The sequence below is a fragment of the Dendrobates tinctorius genome, unplaced genomic scaffold (genome assembly GCF_039654945.1).
Source record: "Dendrobates tinctorius isolate UK_male_01 unplaced genomic scaffold, ASM3965494v1 ptg000196l, whole genome shotgun sequence".
NCBI classification, from domain to species: domain Eukaryota; kingdom Metazoa; phylum Chordata; class Amphibia; order Anura; family Dendrobatidae; genus Dendrobates; species Dendrobates tinctorius.
In genome coordinates this window covers 25,023,816-25,043,709 of record NW_027361863.1, presented here as the reverse complement: position 1 = coordinate 25,043,709, position 19,894 = coordinate 25,023,816, and the positions used below count along the sequence as shown (strand labels likewise).

The window sequence follows — 19,894 nt, the reverse complement described above, 5'->3', positions numbered from 1 at the left end:
AATAAATGTTACCAAATCTGGATTCGTTTTCTCATTTTGACTCTCATAGTTGTGGTCTATGATGTCAATTACAGGCCTCTCTCATCTTTATAAGTGGGAGAACTTGCACAATTAGTGGCTGACTAAATACCTTTTTTCCCCCCACTGTATATTACTGGAAGAGGCCAAAATGGGGGCATTATAGCAGGATGAGGGACATGTATTACTGGATGGGGACATTACATGTATTCCCATACACAAAAAAAACCCTAAATATGTTGTAAAAGGTGAGAAACTGGTAGTAAGCATTGCCGATGACATCACAACCCACACACCTGCCGAGATGTTTGCACAATTGACATATTGTGCACATGTCCAATTCTAATGTACAGGATACATGCAGGACATTTGTGCACGCGTCGCAGGAAATGCTTGGGTTGTAAGTTACGTCATCGGCACTTTTTACTTCTGTTGCAGATGTAAGTGGCTTTGTACGGTACTCAATAAACTCTGCATCTATTGGAGCTTAAGCCTTGAGGTCACATTTAGATGTCAGTAACTTTTCTCATTTTCAAATGGCAACCCGATTTCCATCAGTGTTTGGTCTGTGTCCAATTTTGACATGAAAGTTTCATCGGTGAATTTCTCATATCATATGCGAAAAAACAAAAGTAGCTGCCAAGCTTCACCTAGCCGTGTCAAAATTAGACAGCACACGGATTGCACATGGAAGGCATCCGCCGATGCATTTTGCAGACCCATAGATTTGTATTGGTTACTCAGATCAAAATTGGACATGTCTCAGATTGTTTTACAAACTGCAAAATAGCACAAGCATGTAAGTAGCCACATACACTTCAGTGGGTACATATTTTATCTGTGAAAAATATGGATAAACACGTACAGTGGCTTGAAAAAGTATTCATATCCTGTGAAATTTCCCCGTTTTTTCACGTTACACTCACAAACTTAAATTTATTTTATTGGGATTTTATGTGATACCAACACAAAGTAACAAGTATTTGTGACATGTAAAGGAAATGATGCAAGGTTTTCGAAATATTTTAAAAAATATAAATCTGAACATTGTAAGGTGCATTTGTATTTTGCCCCAAGTAGTCCGATACCCTAACTGAAATCCTGAGTGACCAATCTCCTCCAGAAGTCACATAATTCGTAAATTGCATCTCTCTGTGTGTAACTTATTGTCAGTATAACTACAGCTTTTCTGTGAAGGCCTCAGAGGTTTGTGTGAGAACATCAGAGATCAAACAGCTTCATGACTACTAAGGAGCCCACCAGACAGGTGAGGGATAAAGTTGTGAAGAAGAGTAAAGTAGGGTTAGGTCATAAAAAATAGTCCAAGCTCTGAACATCTCACTGAACACTGTTCAATCCATCATCCAGAAATGGAAGGAATATGGCACAAGACATGGCCGTCCACCTAAACTGGCATCCCAAGAAAGGAGAGTACTAATCAGAGAAGCAGCCAAGAGGTCCATGGTCACTGGGTATGCTGCAGAGATCCACATCCTGAGGGGAGAACCACAGGACAACTATTAGCCATATGCTCCCCAAATCTCACCTTTATGGAAGCGAGGCAAGGAGGAAGCTATTTGCGAAAGCAAGTCACAAGAATTCTCATTGCAAAAAGTCATGTAAGGCATAGAGGTGCAATTAGGTTTACAGGCACCCTGGGCAAGAACTGAGATTGGCACTCCTCTCCTCAAGCAGAGTGAGTAGTTGTCATGTGTCATTCATATGTGATGTGCTCACTGACAGTCACATGCCGACTAGCTGCTCTTCCTAATTCTCACAATGTTCAGTGAAAAGCTGAGAAAAGCAGGAAGAAAAGCTCTTTGTCACGGGACTGTAAGTGTGTAAATTGCCTATGGGTGAAGTAGTCATGTTATGACTGAACAAGCGAGCAGAACTGAATCCTGACAGTGAGGATATTACACGCTATAAGGATTGGCTACAGGGCTTCATTTTATAATTAACGGCTCATCCAGGTTTAAGATGAAAGTCTGCAGTCACTCTATGTCACTGCAGGCTTCTGAGTTCTCACAGCGCATGCTTTGCATACTTTTAAGATTCTCCCTTACTGGTGGAAAGAGTGGATAGTCGTGTGAGAACAAGTATGCGATTTGCATAGTTCTGGCCATATTCAGACTAGACGTGTCTAGCGTTACTCAATTCGTTTGCATTGAGTGATGCCACACATGTCTATTCGGACAGTGACTGGATATATTCAAATCACAAGTTTGCTCTTTTGTGACCCCCCACTCTTCACATTCGGCACTAGTGTATCCCGACAGCATGCAGTGCGCCCCCTGAAAATTCAGAAATCTGCAGTCCCATAGAATGACTGCAGACTCATCACAAACTTGAACAACCCCTTTAAGGCTCTTAACAAATAAAAGCATAGCAACCCTTAATTTGTCATACGGCACAACAGTTTATTAATATAGCCATATATCACACAGTCTTTCAAGATCTGGATTGTTGTGTACAGGATCAGAATCAATAACCTCACAAGCAGTACAGAAAAACATCACTAAAACCCCTATCAGTAAGGCCTCTTTCACACATCAGGTTTTCGCCGTCAGGCGTGATCTGGCGCTTTTGACAGAAACCGGATCCGGCGAAATGCAATGACGGATCCGGTTTCCCCCCCATTGACTTGCATTTGCGCCGGATCGCGCCGGATGGCCATGCGTTTCATCCGGTTTTTGCCGGATCCGGCAATGTGTCGCGATCCGGAGTCTGGAAAAAACGGCTACTGTAACGTTTTTTGTCTCCGGCGAAAAAGCCGGACACGCCGGATCCGGCGCGTCCGGCTTTTTCACACAATGAAAGCCTATGGGCGCCGCAATGCGCCTGATCCGGCGAAAGCCGGATCCGGTGGCCGGATCTGGTTTTTTTGGTCTGAGCATGCTCAGTAGCTCTGCCCACAAGACATATATAAAAGCAAGTCAGTGGGACCCACAGCCACACCCAACATGCCACCCAAGAAAGCAACCAAGCGCAGCAGGAGAAGGCAGGAGACCACTGCAGCACCATCAGCACCACCACCACCCCAAATGGAGCAGCAAATAGAACATGCTGAGGAGGGGAGGCCAGCAGCAGATGAGAGACGGTAATTATCAAATCCCCCATTCCTCCAAACTAGGGCTATTGAATATCAAGATATTCATTGGCCCTTTGTTTCTCTTTATTCAACAGCCGCCCAAGAGATGCAGCAGCAGCAGCAGCAGAAATGGCATCACTGGCAGCAGCAACAGCAGTAGCAATACCCACAGCCATGGAGTCTGGCCATCAACAGGACAGCACATCTTCTTCTGGGAGCTCTCCCTCGCATCGTCAGCGTTTGACGGTAAGTTTTTATTTCCAAAATCCATCATCTCTGTAATATATGTCTATTCATTGCCTTTTATTTCAAAACAGGAATCACAAGATGAAGAGGAGCTCCCAGAAGAAGAAGGAAGGGGTGGACAGACACCTGGAGTGGGCTCACAATTGGTAAGTTTTTTGCATCAAACGCAGAAACACAACATCACACTACACACAACACATAGAAAACAATGTTCTGCAGACCACACACAGCAAACAATTGCCTACATCCAAAGACATAACATTTTTTGTTTTCTTCTCTAGTCTTCCCAATCTGGTGCTCGGCCAAGAGGTCCTCGCAGTGCCTCCCAGGGTCGTCGGTGACAGCAACGCGGCGGTCACCAGCGTGTAAGTATAAATATTTTTGCTTTGTTTTTTTGCACTTTTTATTTCATTTCTTTTGTGGAGGCTAATTATGTTATTTTTGTCTTTTTCTTTAACAGCCTTCACAGCATGCTCCCGACTCTGACGGTGAGGATGGAGGACTCGATGTGGACCACCTCATCAATCTCATCAGAGAAAGGGAGCCGCTCTGGAATATGGCTGACCGCCGCCATGCTGACCTTATCGTTACCCGACGACTCTGGGAGGAAATCTGTTCGCTCCTTGTGGGCCGCTGGGAGGACCTCAATGTTCGGGCCCAGATTAAAGAGCGTAAGTATATACAGTACCGGTTGCTTGATGTAAACCAGTGTTTCCCGAACTCCAGTCCTCGTGGTCCCCACGGATCATGTGTTCAGGATTTCTATTTACTATGGAAATCCTGAAAACATGACCCCTGGGGACCATGAGGACTGGAGTTTGTGAAACACTGATGTTGTATACTAACCACTCCTTTCTCGTTTCAGGGAACAGAATTGTGAATCGGTGGCGGTCTGTGAGGGATCGTTTCAAGAAGGAGTTCAATAAAGAGATGCGGGCCCCGAGTGGATCTGGAGGACGCAGGAGCAAGTACAAGTACGCACAAGCCCTGTCGTTCCTCCGGGAAACAATGGTCACCAGAAGGTAAATATTACACACCACATGTGAAAAAAAATGTTAGATGTAACTTTTTTTTTTCAGCCAGGGCCATGCCATGTCAGTATTTTAATTGTTTTTTTTTCTCTTTATTCCACAGCACGGTGAGCAGCACTCGGGAGCCTGCACGATTGGACCCTTCTGAGGCGATCCCTGAGGAGACCGGCACCGAGGGACACTTCGACCGCCCCGGTACATCTGCACCTTCCCAGCCTTCCCACACATTCGACCCATCTGTCCCATCCACCAGCACAGGAGCATCGTGGCCGCCTACATTACATGAAGCTGCTGGTGAGGAGATCGCTTTCCCTTTACCCCACCCTTCTGCCCCTGCCACCTCTAGTACACCTGCGGGTACTGGGCGGCTGCGGCAGAGGGGTCAGGAAAAGAGTTATGCGCAAGAGTTCTTGCATCTGAATGCATCTTTCCAGAACTGTCTAAAAGTCTTGTCAGAGCAAATCTCCGCAGGCTTTCAGCAGATCAACTCCAGCATTCTGGAGGTGAAGACACTTCTGCAAACCATGCATTCAGAAGCAAGATCTTCACCAAACCACACCTTTTTCAGGTCTGTTGTGGAGCGCATGGCAACACTATCTCCTACCCAGCAGATGCATGTAATGCATTCGTGCCACGGTGCTCTACAGCAGGTTACCTCCCAACCTCCACCTCCCACCACTGTAGTTCCTCCACCTGCACCCCCTCCAGCCACTTTCCATCCTCCCCCTCCTATTACATCTGCACCCCCTCCAGCCACTTTCCATCCTCCCCCTCCTATTACATACCAGCAACCTCACCAGTACCAGCAACCTCCCCAGTACCAGACATCTCCCCACTTCCAGCAACCTGCCCCGTACCAAACTCCTTCCCCGTACCAAACTCCTTCCCCGTACCAAACTCCTTCCCCATACAACTTTCCATCAACATCATCTGCTCCTACAGTCCCTGCCCAACCCTCCACTCCACCGCCCACCACCTCTTCTGCCTCCCACATGTCCACCCATTCTGTAGCTTTTTCCACACCTTCACCTTTAACTGTTCCTTCCCCACCACGATCCCAGTCCTCTCTCCACACACCCAGTGTCGAAGTGTCCCGCAGCCCCTCCAGCAGTATTTCCACCCCACAGTACACAGATTTGTAATGTGTGTTTTTTAATAAAAATGCCCATTGGGTTTAAAACCTTTATTAAAAAAGTTTTTTGCACTTTAAAAACATTTTACAAAAAAAAAAAAATTTAAATAAAAGTTAAATTATCGTTTCACAATGGTTGTCTGTCATTTCTTTCTGCGGCGAACTATGTTTAAAAAAAAGGTTAAATACAGGGTATTTCAAAGGTAAAAAGGTATTCAAAACCAGGTATATAACTGTGGGTAAATTTTAGCTTTTTGCCACAGTTGTGTTCCTGGTTGTGTTTGAAGCAAAGTATTTCACCTAAAAAGTTGTGTTTATTGTTGGTGATTTCCTAACAATGTACACAACTTTTGTTAAAAGGTGAAATACTTTGCATAAAACACAACCAGGTACACACCTGTGGCCTAAAGCTAAAAATAGTAAGACCATGACAAGATAGCCAACTTTGGTTGGCAAAGGTATATACTGTTGGTCCAGAAGGTACACAAGTTTAGGGCACAAATCTTTCACACTCTGTCATCCTGCCAGTGTACTCTGCCTTGAGGTGACATAAAGTATAGTGCAAAATTGTCCCTCATTACTGAAACCGTCACAGAACTTCTAGTGGTAATATTTCCAATGACAACATCCATCTTCGCCAGTAACTTGCTCTTCTCTCCAACCTGCACTTTCTTCTCTACAACCTGTCAAAGAAGGGCTGTAGGAACATGCTATATCTAGTTTTCCAGTAGCCAATCCCGTTCGGAAGGCCACAAGGGTCAATTTTAAAAACCGGATCCGGCGTAATCCGTTGAAAAACGGATAGAAAAACGGATGAACCGGATGAGACGGATCCGGTTTTGTCTGTCAAGAACAAGACGGATCCGGCAGAAAACCGGATCCGGCACATCAGGTTTTACAAAACATTTGCCGGATCCGGCATTCCGGCACGACGCCGGATCGCGCCTGACGCCGAAAACCTGATGTGTGAAAGTAGCCTAAACAAAAACACAGCATAAAAACAACCATCAGTACAGAAATATACCACCAAGACATGAACATTTACATCCAAGTACATTATAGATGATGTCCCTGAATAGATACATTCTCTTCCTTTGTTTCATCTGGCCCTGATGCCATGATAACTTTTCACAGCAACAGCTCATCCCTACAGATGTCCATCTCCTCTAGTCTAGTGCAGCACCTCCCCACATGATATCCTGAAAAATAGTAGTGTCACTATAATGATCCTGAATAAAAATATCTGCCCCACTCTGAGCCCCTGAATAAATAATTGCCCTTCACTATATTACCTGCACAAAATATGACCCACATCCTATCCATCTAATTGTACATGCCCTCCAAACTGCCCTCTCTTTTCCATGCTGGGATCCATCTTCACACAATCATCTCACACTGTGTCCCCCTGTGCTGCCCAATCTCTATACTGTGCTCACTCACAACACTCCCCCTCCACGGCACTCTGTCTTCTCCGTGCTGTGGACTCACACTGTCCTCACATGCTGGCCCTCTCCATACTGCCACGCCCCCCATATTACCCAGTCTATATTTTGTGTTCTTTCCCATTTCATTTTCTCATCCCATACTGTCTCCTCTCACTATTTCTATCAATTGTCTGCTGACACACAGCCCCACTCACCATACTGTTTCTGCACCCATCCCCCCTTGTTCCCCATACTGTTTCTGCATACATTCCCACACTATTTCCCTCCTAATTAAAATACATTTTTGGTGTCTTCAGCTCTACTGGAGTACATACCACACCAAATTTCTGCCGCCTACGCAGCGCCATGGATTGAAGTCAGCAGTGTGGTCACATGAACTGATCACGCTGCTGACTTCGCCCTGTGTCATAAGTGATGGTGGTCAGGGTTTCAATTGTACTCACACCTGAAAGAAACTAGTACAATTGACCACTGGAAGCCAGTGTGCTGTACCTTCTCTAAGCTAGCTGCAAGCATGACAGCTGGCTCAGAAAATGGCTGACTCCCATGATAGGGGCAAGATAAAATGTAGCCAGCATAGAGACACATCAGTCTGCCATACCAGGCTGATCAAAGGTGCCCTTGTAAGCTGCAGCTGGGGTAAATGCCCCTCCTGTCTCCCCTAGATTCACACCTGTAGTGGACACAGTGAGCATGTGGTAGAAGATGCCCTAGTCAGATGAGAGCAAAGGAGGACTTTTTTGTCTTAATGCAAAACACTATTTGTGATGGTAAACTTACACTGCACATCACCCTGAAAACATAATTCCCACTGTCTCACATGGTGGTGGCAGCATCATGCTGTGGGGATGCTTTTCTTTAGCAGGGGCAGAGAAGCTGGTCAGAGTTGATGGGAAGATGGATGGAGCTAAACACAGGGCAATCCTGGACGAAAGCCTGTTAGTGGCTGCAAAAGACTAGAGACTGGGGTGTAGTTTGACCTTCCAGAAGGACAATGACGCAAAACATCCTGCCAGAGCTACAATGGTATATCAAAACATATTCATGTGTGTGTAAGGGGAGGCCAGGACTACCGTTGTAGCCAGTCGACACTAAAGCATCAGTGTCCCGGCCTTCCCTCACAGAAAACTGCAATCCACTGCTCGGCGTACCTGCGTCTTCAGGTTTGGGTCCCCCTGGGCACTTCCCAAGTGGGGGTGGCCCCTCTCCGAGGCGACACACAGTAATTGAAGCACAGTCCAGGGTAACTTGAAAGGTTTTACTGATAGATTCACACATTATATCCACAGTTGGCATATCGTAGGATACACATTCATCTTTACTTGCTTCCTCAGCTCTCCCTACTTTGCCGATGCTTCTATACGGCAAGTGCTTCCCAGCTTCTTCCTGACCTAACCTCGCCATGATGACAATTCCTTCTGCCTGTTTCGCCCCAGACTTGAAATCATCCACCATTCGGTTTGGCTGCCTCTGGAAAAGCATCCGACCCATCTATACCGCTCCCTGTGAAGCTTCAGCATCTTTCTGTTCCTCACTCCATCCAACTCCCGCCCTAAGGGCTATGAGTCACAAGATCTTCTCTCTACTGTACTGGCCCACTGTATTGATGTCCAGTGGCCGTGGATAACTTGGACTGTCACTGCTTAATGTTGCGTGGCTACTGATCCATCCTGTGCCTATAGCCCATGTGGATACTTAGGGCACCCTGGCCCCGTCTGAACTAACTTCCCTCCTACTCTATCCTTAACTTCCGGCAGCCCCTGCTACACTTAACCCTATCCTACTACGAGTTCTATACACTAGAGTACCCCTCTAGTGTCCAAAGGGAGCACTACACTTTCGCTATACTGTAAATGACAAACCATGAAACAGTAAACATTATCACACATATGTACAGATAAAAACAGCAATACAATAAGACGTAAAGACAAAACGATGGTAATACCCAGAAAGGGGTAGCAGTACCATTTTATAAGTGTAGTAATTCATGTACCATTTAGCAAAGCATAATAAATACAACATTGAACATTTTGGCTTAACCCCTTTACATGTGAACGGCCCAGTCACAGTCCAGACCAAAATCCTATTGATAATCTGTGACAAGATGTGAAAATTGCTCATCACCGACACCCCCATCCAACCTCACTGAGTGAGAGTGAGGGGGCAAAGAAGAAGAGGCAAAAATGTCACCTCTAGATGTCCAAAACTGGGAGAGACAGCCCCCAAAAGACTGTACCAGTAATTGCAGGGAAAGGTGATCCTACGAAGTACTGACTAGGGGGCTGAATACAAATACACGGCACAATTTTCAGATTTACATTTTAAAATATTCAGAAAACCCTGTATTATTTCCTTTACAATTCACAAATACTTTCTACTTTGTGTTGGTATCACAGAAAATCCCAATAAAATACAATAAAATTTGTGGGTGTAATGTGAAAAAATGTTGAGAAGTTCATGGGATATGTACAGCTGTGCTCAAAAGTTTACATACCATGGCAGAATTTTTGCTTTTTTGGCCTTTTTTCTCCACTAATGGTTAGTGGTTGGGTGAAGCCATTTATTGTCAAACTACTGTGTTTTCTCTTTTTAAATCATAATGACAACCCAAAACATTCAAAGGACCCTGATCAAAAATTTACATACCCTGGTGATTTTGGCCTGATAACATGCACAGAAGTTCACACAAATGGGGTTGAATGACTACTAAAGGTAACATCCTCACCTGTGACCTGTTTGCTTGTAATCAGTGTGTGTGCATAAAAGCTGAGTGAGTTTCTGGGATCCAGACAGACTCTTGCATATTTCATCCAGCCACTGACGTTTCTGGATTGTGAGTCATGGGGAAAGCAAAATAATTGCCAATGGATCTACAGGAAAATTTAGTTGAACTGTACAAAACAGGAAAGGGATACAAAAAGATATCCAAGGAATTGATAATGTCAGCAGCATTCAAACTGTGATTAGCAAATGGAAAATCAGGGGCTCTGTAAAAAGAAAACCACGGTCAGGTAGACCAACAAAAATTTTGTCCACAAATGCCAGAAAAATTGTTCGGGAAGCAAAGATAAACCCACAAATAACATGAGGGGAAATACTGGACTCTCTGAAAACTAGCGGTGTGGCTGTTTCAAGATGCACAATAAGGAGGCACTTGAAGAAAAATAGGCCATAGAAAGCCATTACTGCGCAAATGCCACAAAGTATCTTGCCTACAATACACAAAACAGCACAGAGACAAGCCTCAAAACTTCTGGAACAAGGTACCATATTTTCTGGCATAAAAGATGACTTTTTAACCCCTGAAAATCTTCTCAAAAGTCGGGGGTCGTCTTATACGCCAGGTGTCGTCTTATACGGCTGGTGCGGAGCTCTGCAGTCTCCGCATATGGTGTGGGGAGTGGTCCCGATGACAACGTGCCTCACCGGGAAGGTGTAAGTGGATCAAGCCCGCCTTTGTACCCTATTACCTCCTTCTTTCATCCATCCAGCCCGCTCTTCTCTGCCTATGAAGTCTCCAAAGGATGGAAATGAAGCCGCTCCGTCTCTTAAACCCATCTGGCCTGCCCTTCTCTGCCTTTCAAATCTTTCGGGGATGTAAGTGAAGCGGAGCAGGCGCGCATGTGCCGCTACACTTCCATCCTCATGAGATTTAAGAGGCAGAGAAGGGCAGGCCAGACGGGTGAAAGAGAAGGAGAGGCTTCAATTCCATCCCTGCAAGATTTGGAAGGCAGAGAAGGGCGAGCCAGACAGGTGAAAGAGAAAGAGCGGCTTCATTTCCATCCTCCGGAGACTTGAGAGGCAGGGAAGGGTGGGCCGGATGGGTGAAAGAGAAGGAGCAGCTTCATTTCCATTCTCCGGAGACTTGAGAGGCAGAGAAGGGTGGGCCGACGGATGATAGAAGGAGGTAATAGAATACAAGGGTGAGCTTGATTCACTTACACCTTCCCGGTGAGGCACCTCATCCTCGGGACTGCTCCTCACACCATATGCAGCGACCGCAGAGCTCCGCACATGCCATATAAGATGACACCCAGCGTATAAATGACCCCTGACTTATATGGCGAGTCTATCCCAAACTCTATATTTTAAATGGAAACGTTGGGGGTTGTCTTATACACCCAGTCATCTTATATACCGGAAAATACGGTAATTTGGAGTGATGACACCAAAATTGAACTTTTTGGCCACAGCCATTAATGTTACATTTGGAGAGAGTTCAGCAAGGCCTATGATGAAACGAACACCATTTCTACTGTAAAGCATGGAGGTGGATCGCTGATGTTTTTGGGATGTGTGAGCTACAAAGGCACAGGAAACTTGGTCAAAGTTGAAGGAAAGATGAATGTGGCACACTATCAGCAAATACTGGAGGCAAATTTGCAATCATCAGCACGGAAGTTGCGAATGGAATGTACTTTGACGTTCCAACGTGACAACGATCCAAAACACAAGACCAAGTCGACCTTTCATTGGCTACAGCAGAACAAAGTGAAGGTTCTGAAGTGGTCATCTCAGTCTCCTGACCTCAATATCATTGAGCCACTCTGGGGAGATCTCAAGCGCACAGTTCATGCTAGACAGCCCAGGAATTTACAGGAACTGGAGGCTTTTTGCCAAGAAGAGTGGGCAGCTTTACCATCTGAGAAAATAAAGAACCTCTTCCACAACTACCACAAAAGACTTCAAGCTATTACTGATGTTAGAGGGGGCAAAACACGGTCGTATTAAGAAATGGGGTATGTGAACTTTTGATCAGAGTCATTTGGATATTTATGATTTAAAAAGAGAAAACATAGTAGTTTGACAACAAATGGCTTCACCCAACCACTAACCATGAGTGGGGAAAAAGGTTTGGTGTTATCATTCATATTCTCTAAAAAAAGGCGAAGAAAGCAAAAATTCTGCCAGGGTATGTAAATTTTTTAGCATAACTGTGTATTTTCAAGGTACTGTATGTGAAAAACAAACATCTGATTGAGGTCTTAAACTTAACATTGACTTTCTATAGGACAATACACTCAGTGCCCCCCCGGCGTCTCCTGACCACTATGCGATATATCATTCCTCATTTTGCTCTTTTCTTGTTTACCAGCAGCTGAAGTGTGGGGTACAGCACGCAAGCATCCCATAAGCAAAGCATCACAGAAGATAAGCATCCAGCAAAATGGCAGTTATACATGGCATGGAATTAACATTCATCTTCTCTCTTCACACAGGTAATCAACTGAGCCACCCTGCATGTATTTACTCCATTCGCTGCCAGCAAGCAGCCTGAGTGATACAACTTCCCACCTCTGCTGCCTCTATTTCTCTGCTGTAATATATCCAAATGGTAATCAACTGAGCCACCCTGCATGTATTTACTCCATTCACTGCCAGCAAGCAGCCTGAGTGATACAACTTCCCACCTCTGCTGCCTCTATTTCTCTGCTGTAATATATCCAAATGGTAATCAACTGAGCCACCCTGCATGTATTTACTCCATTCACTGCCAGCAAGCAGCCTGAGTGATACAACTTCCCACCTCTGCTGCCTCTATTTCTCTGCTGTAATATATCCAAATGGTAATCAACTGAGCCACCCTGCATGTATTTACTCCATTCACTGCCAGCAAGCAGCCTGAGTGATACAACTTCCCACCTCTGCTGCCTCTATTTCTCTGCTGTAATATATCCAAATGGTAATCAACTGAGCCACCCTGCATGTATTTACTCCATTCACTGCCAGCAAGCAGCCTGAGTGATACAACTTCCCACCTCTGCTGCCTCTATTTCTCTGCTGTAATATATCCAAATGGTAATCAACTGAGCCACCCTGCATGTATTTACTCCATTCACTGCCAGCAAGCAGCCTGAGTGATACAACTTCCCACCTCTGCTGCCTCTATTTCTCTGCTGTAATATATCCAAATGGTAATCAACTGAGCCACCCTGCATGTATTTACTCCATTCACTGCCAGCAAGCAGCCAGAGTGATACAACTTCCCACCTCTGCTGCCTCTATTTCTCTGCTGTAATATATCCAAATGGTAATCAACTGAGCCACCCTGCATGTATTTGCTCCATTCACTGCCAGCAAGCAGCCTGAGTGATACAACTTCCCACCTCTGCTGCCTCTATTTCTCTGCTGTAATATATCCAAATGGTAATCAACTGAGCCACCCTGCATGTATTTACTCCATTCACTGCCAGCAAGCAGCCTGAATGATACAATTTCCCACCTCTGCTGCCTCTATTTCTCTGCTGTAATATATCCAAATGGTACAACTCCATACTTCTGCTGCTTGACCATTTTGCTGCATATTTAAATGTGCTTGCTAAAGCTTTGGTATAATTCATTTGTTGCACTGTATGTAATACTTACTGCTTTAGATATGTGACTGGGGCCTTTCTAGATCTTATCAGGTGGAAGGTGCTATAGCATTTTGCCACATCTTGGTCTAGTGCCTTTGATCATCTAACCATCCCCTGGTGTGCTGGCCCCAGCTGCCAAATTATACCCAACCATCTCCCACAATCCCTCTCTCCTGACCCTGTAGTGTGGCCTATATATGTAGTAGTTGCTAAGGGGAAGCACGCAGTGTGGGGTACAGCACGCAAGCATCCCATAAGCAAAGCATCACAGAAGATAAGCATCCAGCAAAACGGCAGTTATACATGGCAGTTAGTCAGGGCAGGAGTCAGGTAACCCACACCTTGCCTTCCCCTTTAACCATGTGCTTTATTTTTATCCTCCTGTGTTCCCTTGCCATCCACATTCATCACCCTATCCCCCTCCATCACGACTCATACACATCAGCCCCTCTATACTTCCCTCTCCCATGTACAGCTCCCACACACTCCTCACCTTCCTGAGAAACCTCAGCCCATCTTGCCCAAACACATCGCAGAAAAAAACTACTTACAATTCCAACAACTATTGGCTCTTTATCTTCCTTCTCCTACTGATTTCAGGGGACATCTCCCCCAACCCTGGTCCACCATCCCCCAACCTCGACCCCTACCCTACCTCATATCGAAACCACAATAATCTGATTAACATTACTTGCACTCCCTCATCTCAATCTTTTAATTGTGCCCTCTGGAATCCACGGTCTGCTTGTAACAAGCTTCCTTTCCTACACAACTACTTTCTGAACAACTCTCTTAATCTGTTGGCCCTCACTGAAACCTGGATTCAGGATTCTGACACTGTCTCTCCTGCTGCCATTTCCTACGGTGGCTTACAATTCTCTCACTCCCCGAGACCCACAAACAGACCTGGTGGTGGAGTTGGCATACTCCTGTCCCCACAATGCACTTTCCAGGTCATCCCCCCAGTCCCATCACTCTTATTCCCTTCTTTTGAGGTCCACACCATCAGGCTCTTCCGTCCCCTCTCCCTCAGGGTAGCGGTCATATACCGGCCCCCAGGCTCCCCCCCCCTCTTCCTTGACCACTTTTCAGCCTGGCTGCCACACTTCATGTCCTCAGAACTACCAACCCTCATCCTGGGAGACTTCAACATCCCCATTAACAGCCCTAATTCCACATCTGCATCCCAGCTTCTATCACTAACCACCTCTCTAGGCCTCTCACAGCTTTCAACCTCTGAGACACATAAGGACGGTAACACCCTTGATCTGGTCTTCTGCCGGCTCTGTTCAATCTCCCACCTAAACAACTCACCGCTTCCACTCTCTGACCACAACATTCTCTCCTTCACGCTCACAAATCCTCGCCCACCCCAGCTCATTCCTACCTACCACACAGTCAGAAATCTACAAGCTATTAACCCTCAGACACTTTCAGATTCCCTACACTCATCTCTGTCCCCAATCTCCTCTCTTTCCTGTCCTAATCTGGCTGTTCATCACTACAATGACACTCTTAGAAGCACCCTTGACCAAGTAGCTCCCCTCACCCTCAGAACCTCCAAACACAGAGTAAAAGAGCCCTGGCTCACATCGCAAACTCAACTTCTCCAGCGATGCTCCAGGAGTGCTGAACGCCTATGGAGAAAAACCCGCACACCAGAAGACTTCATCCACTTCAAATTTATGTTAAGAACCTATAACGCTGCCCTTCACCTTGCCAAACAGACCTACTTCACCACCCTGATCTCCTCACTAGCCAACAACCCCAAGAAACTTTTTGACACTTTTCACTCCCTCCTCAGGCCAAAAGCACAAGCCCCTATCACAGACATTTGTGCTGATGACCTGGCCTCCCACTTTACAGAAAAAATAGATAATATCCGTCAAGAAATCTGCTCCCAACCACCAAGTGCTGTGACTCCCATCCCTTCCTACATCTCCCCTGGCTCACTCTCCACATTTGATCCCATAACAGAAGAAGAAGTCTCCAGACTCCTCTCTTCTTCTCGTCCGACTACATGCACTACCGACCCCATTCCCTCACATCTCCTCCAGTCTCTCTCTCCAGTCGTCACAACCCACCTAACTACAATCTTTAATCTCTCCCTCTCCTCAGGCATTTTCCCATCCTCCTTCAAACACGCCATCGTTACTCCACTACTAAAGAAACCTGCTCTCGACCCATCCTGCACAAACAACTACAGACCAGTCTCCAATCTCCCCTTCATCTCTAAACTTTTGGAACGCCTAGTTTACTCCCGCCTTACCCGTTACCTCTCCATTCACTCCCTTCTAGACCCTTCACAGTCCGGCTTCCGCCCCCTACATTCGACTGAAACTGCACTCATCAAAGTGACCAATGACCTTCTGACAGCAAAACGTAACGGTGACCACTCTCTGCTCATTCTTCTTGACCTATCTGCAGCTTTCGATACTGTTGACCACCATCTCCTACTCTCTAGGCTCCAGTCACTAGGCATTAAGGACACTGCACTCTCCTGGTTCTCTTCCTATCTCTCTGACCGCTCCTTCAGTGTTTTGTTCTCTGGCTCCACGTCATCTCCTCTTCCTCTTGCTGTCGGGGTACCTCAGGGCTCAGTCCTTGGCCCCCTTCTTTTCTCTCTCTACACGGCCCCAATTGGACAGACCATCAGCAGATTTGGCTTTCAGTACCATCTTTATGCTGATGACACACAACTATACACGTCTTCCCCCGACCTTACCCCCGCTGTACTACAGAACGCCAGTGACTGTCTGTCCGCAGTCTCCAATATCATGTCCGCTCTCTATCTGAAACTCAACCTCTCCAAAACTGAACTTCTTCTGCTCCCGCCGTCTACTATCCTCCCTAAATCTGACATTTCCTTCTCCGTGGGTGGTACCACAATAACACCCCGGCAGCACGTGCGCTGTCTGGGTGTTATGTTTGACACCAATCTCTCCTTTACATCCCATATACAATCCCTTGCCCGCTCTTGCCGCTTACACCTAAAGAACATCTCTAGAATCCGCCCTTTTCTCACTATGGAAACAACAAAAACCCTCACTGTTGCATTGATCCACTCTCGCCTGGATTACTGCAATGCTCTATTAATTGGCCTCCCCGTCACTCGACTATCCCCTCTCCAGTCCATACTCAATGCAGCAGCCAGGATCGTCCATCTGGGTAATCGGTACTCGGACGCGTCCGCTCTTCGCCAGTCCTTACATTGGCTGCCCATTCATTATAGGATCCAATTCAAAGTACTTGTTCTCACCCACAAAGCTCTCCACAGTGCGGCACCCCCTTACATCTCTTCTCTCATTTCTGTCTATCGGCCTAGCCGATCGCTGCGCTCTGCAAACGACTTTCGACTAACCTCTGCACTAATCCGTACCTCCCACTCCCGACTCCAAGACTTCTCCCGTGCTGCTCCTATCCTCTGGAATGCTCTACCCCAAGAAATCAGGACTATCCACAATTTGCATAGTTTTAGGCGCTCCCTCTAAACACACCTGTTCAGAGCGGCCTATCACATTCACTAATCAAAGTCATTCTCTGTGTAAGTGTGCTTGTGTAGCCCATTCACTATCTCCATCCATCCTTCACTCCTGCAAGATGGCTGGACCATCATTGTAAATACACAATTGTAAATACACACCTGTGCTCTGTATCTCCCTCACCTCATTGTAGATTGTACGCTCTCACGAGCAGGGTCGTCTTATTTCGTCTTATTTTGCTTTAATTATTGTATTGTTAGCGTTGTTACTTATGACTTGTGTTTTGAAACTGTTAAACTGTAAAGCGCTGCGGAATATGTTGGCGCTATATAAATAAAGATTATTATTATTATTATTATTATAGCTGAACTTTGTGCTTTTCCTGCTCAGTCATACTTCTCTTTTTCCCCAGGTTCACCTATTACGCAAATCTAGAAGACAATTAGCACTTTGTGCGACAAGCAAGCTTCATGCCAGGTTGACTGCATTTTTTGGTTGTTAGTCTTTGCTCCCAGCTGGGATTACACATGTCACTCTGAGACTTGAAATGGCACAAAGCGATAACTTATCAAAGAATTCACAACTGATCATGCCAAGTCTATAACCATCAGCAACATGGTGTCCACTTGTGTAATGAACAAATGCAGCCTGCTGCTGAGCGTCGTCTAAAGCGATGACAGTCTGTCGCGCTCGGAATTGGCTTGATACAGAGAGCTATTCCCTACCTTGTTTTGTTCCTTCTTTGCAAATAAAAAATAATAAGAGCAACAAGCAAATAAATAAATAAAATAAGCTTGGAGCACAGGTGCATCGCTCACAATACTGGCGATTATCCTCAGTCTACAGCGACGCGGGAAATGACAAGTCGGAGAAGTAAGCCGCACATGCTAATTCCATAAACATATGTCAGGGGATAGAAGACAAACACCAGACAAGAGCCATTCATATACAGCAAAGAGAGTCTTAAATGTCACCTGGAAGTGGGGAAAGATTGGCAAATGCACTTTAAATGCTGCCACTGATCATCCTGGCAATTAAGCACCAAAGCTCAAGCTACAGAAGCCGGCAGACGACTATACTATACTGAAAAGGGCCCAGTGGCTTCTGCAGCTTGCAGTTGTAGCTGACTCCATATGTTCTAGTTAGTACCTATACCTGATATTGCAATGTCCTTGGGTGGCTCAACCATAGCTCTCCAGAAGCACACTTGCTGTCTTGGGGTCATATTTGACACAGAACTTTCCTTTATTCCCTAAATCCAATTGCTCACTCAGGTCGCCTGCATCCAACCTTTTCTCAACTTTGAAACTGCAAAAACTTTTACTGTTGCTCTTATGCATTCTCGTCTGGACTGCTTCAATTCTTTACTGATCTGTTTCCCTCTAATCAAACTTTGTCCACTCCAATTTGTCCTTAATGTGGCATCCAGGGTCATATTTCTGTCCAGCTGCTGCAATGATATCTCCACCTTGTGCCAGTCATTGCACTAGTTACCCATTCGCTACTGAATACAATAGAAACGTACCTCTCTCACAAACAAAACTCTCCAGAATTCTGCACCGCCCTTTAACTCCTCCCTCACTTCTGTCTTCCACCCTACCTACTGCTTCTGTTCCTGCAACTGACCTAAGACTAACATCCTCCATAATCCAAACTTCGCACATCCATCTCCAATACTTCTCTAGTGCTGCACCCATTTTCTAGGATGTACTATCCCGAAGGATCCCACTAATATCTAGTCCTCATGTTTTTAAGCATGCTATAGAAACATCTCTTTTGAGCGGCTTATCACCTCACTTCACTTTTCTAATTCTACCCTGTTCCCTCCTTCTAAATATTAATCAGAACCTGCTACCTCCACATCTTCCATGCCCCTGTAGCGCGGCTCAGGGCAGTAGTTGCTGGTGCCCTTCACCTGGGACGCCCCATGCTACATGAAAGAGTGGGTCCTGGCTGGGTGCTATTGTTAATGCTGTGAGGGCCTTATGCCCGTAGTGTTGGCCGGCCAGGTCCATAGATTTTCAAGTTCAATAATGGAGACTCCCATTCTAAAACACAGTCTTTACTGAACTGTAACTTGACAAGGGTTACATACAAGGGGTAGCGGCTACAAAGTCTTCTGGACATTTCCTTTAGTCTACTCCAGGTCCGGTGCAGCACACTGTTTCGCCGTTCTGGTGTCTCTCTACCAGTTCAACTGTTCCGCATCCTATTTCTTTCACTACTGGCGCCCTGGATATACCGCTCCAGAAAACCCCCTAGTCTCACAAACTCAGTCCTGTTTAGGTCCTTTACCTTAGACATTTAGCAAGCTCATGGTTTCTCATAACATGTCGACGTATCCAGAGACCCCTTTAAGATGGAAGGCCACTCTTTCGTTAGTCTGTTTCAGGTTGCACTACTCCCTTGTCACTTTAGTCTCCTCCATAGTACTTCATCCAACAGAAGCACTGCTCACAGACACTTCCTGCTGCTACTTGAACTTGTCTTTATTTGCCTACCCATTAGGAAGTGGTCTCTTTCTCTAATATTAAGCCCTTTCCCACCATGGGCTAGTCTCGAACATTAACACTTTCCTTCCCTAATGTTATTACCTAACTACAGTCACTAACTTAACCTACACCTCTTATGTCCTAAGGTCTAACCTATGTCTTACCTTATGCCTTCCTATACTGTACACATTACCTTTACATTATGCATCTAGACAGAAATCTGGCCGGTGACCGGATCATGCAAGCTTAATATGAAAGCCCTTATTTTTGATAATCATGGCGGACCGTACATAATAGCATGTTCTATTGTGTCTTCTGCTTTTCCTTAAAGATTGTAGTTTGCGAGCAGCAGGACCCTTACTAATTTTGGGACAACCCCTTTAAGTACCTCTTCAGTGATTATTATTATTTATTCTCCAGTGTCTTAGCCATAGTTACTATGTGAACAGTGCAGGAATCATAATACTCACCGACTGCTGCCTCCTCCTGTTCCGGTTCGATCCTCTCCTGGACCCCAGAACATGGGGAGACATAATAATTATTATATCAGTTTTTTAATATTTCTCTGTTCCTTATGTGAGGGAGTGCCAGGGTCATAGTC

At 45.6% G+C, this 19,894-nt stretch overlaps 1 long non-coding RNA gene across 1 annotated transcript in view; it reads left to right on the top strand.

The window, feature by feature from the left end:
- LOC141056075 (uncharacterized) overlaps positions 1–17,549 on the top strand; it is a 63,901-nt gene extending 46,352 nt beyond the window's left edge. The window contains exons 2-3 of the long non-coding RNA XR_012221578.1: positions 12,059–12,182; positions 17,214–17,549. This is a non-coding gene — a long non-coding RNA (uncharacterized lncRNA). The remainder of the gene's footprint in view (positions 1–12,058; positions 12,183–17,213) is intronic.
- Positions 17,550–19,894: the final 2,345 nt, after the last annotated feature.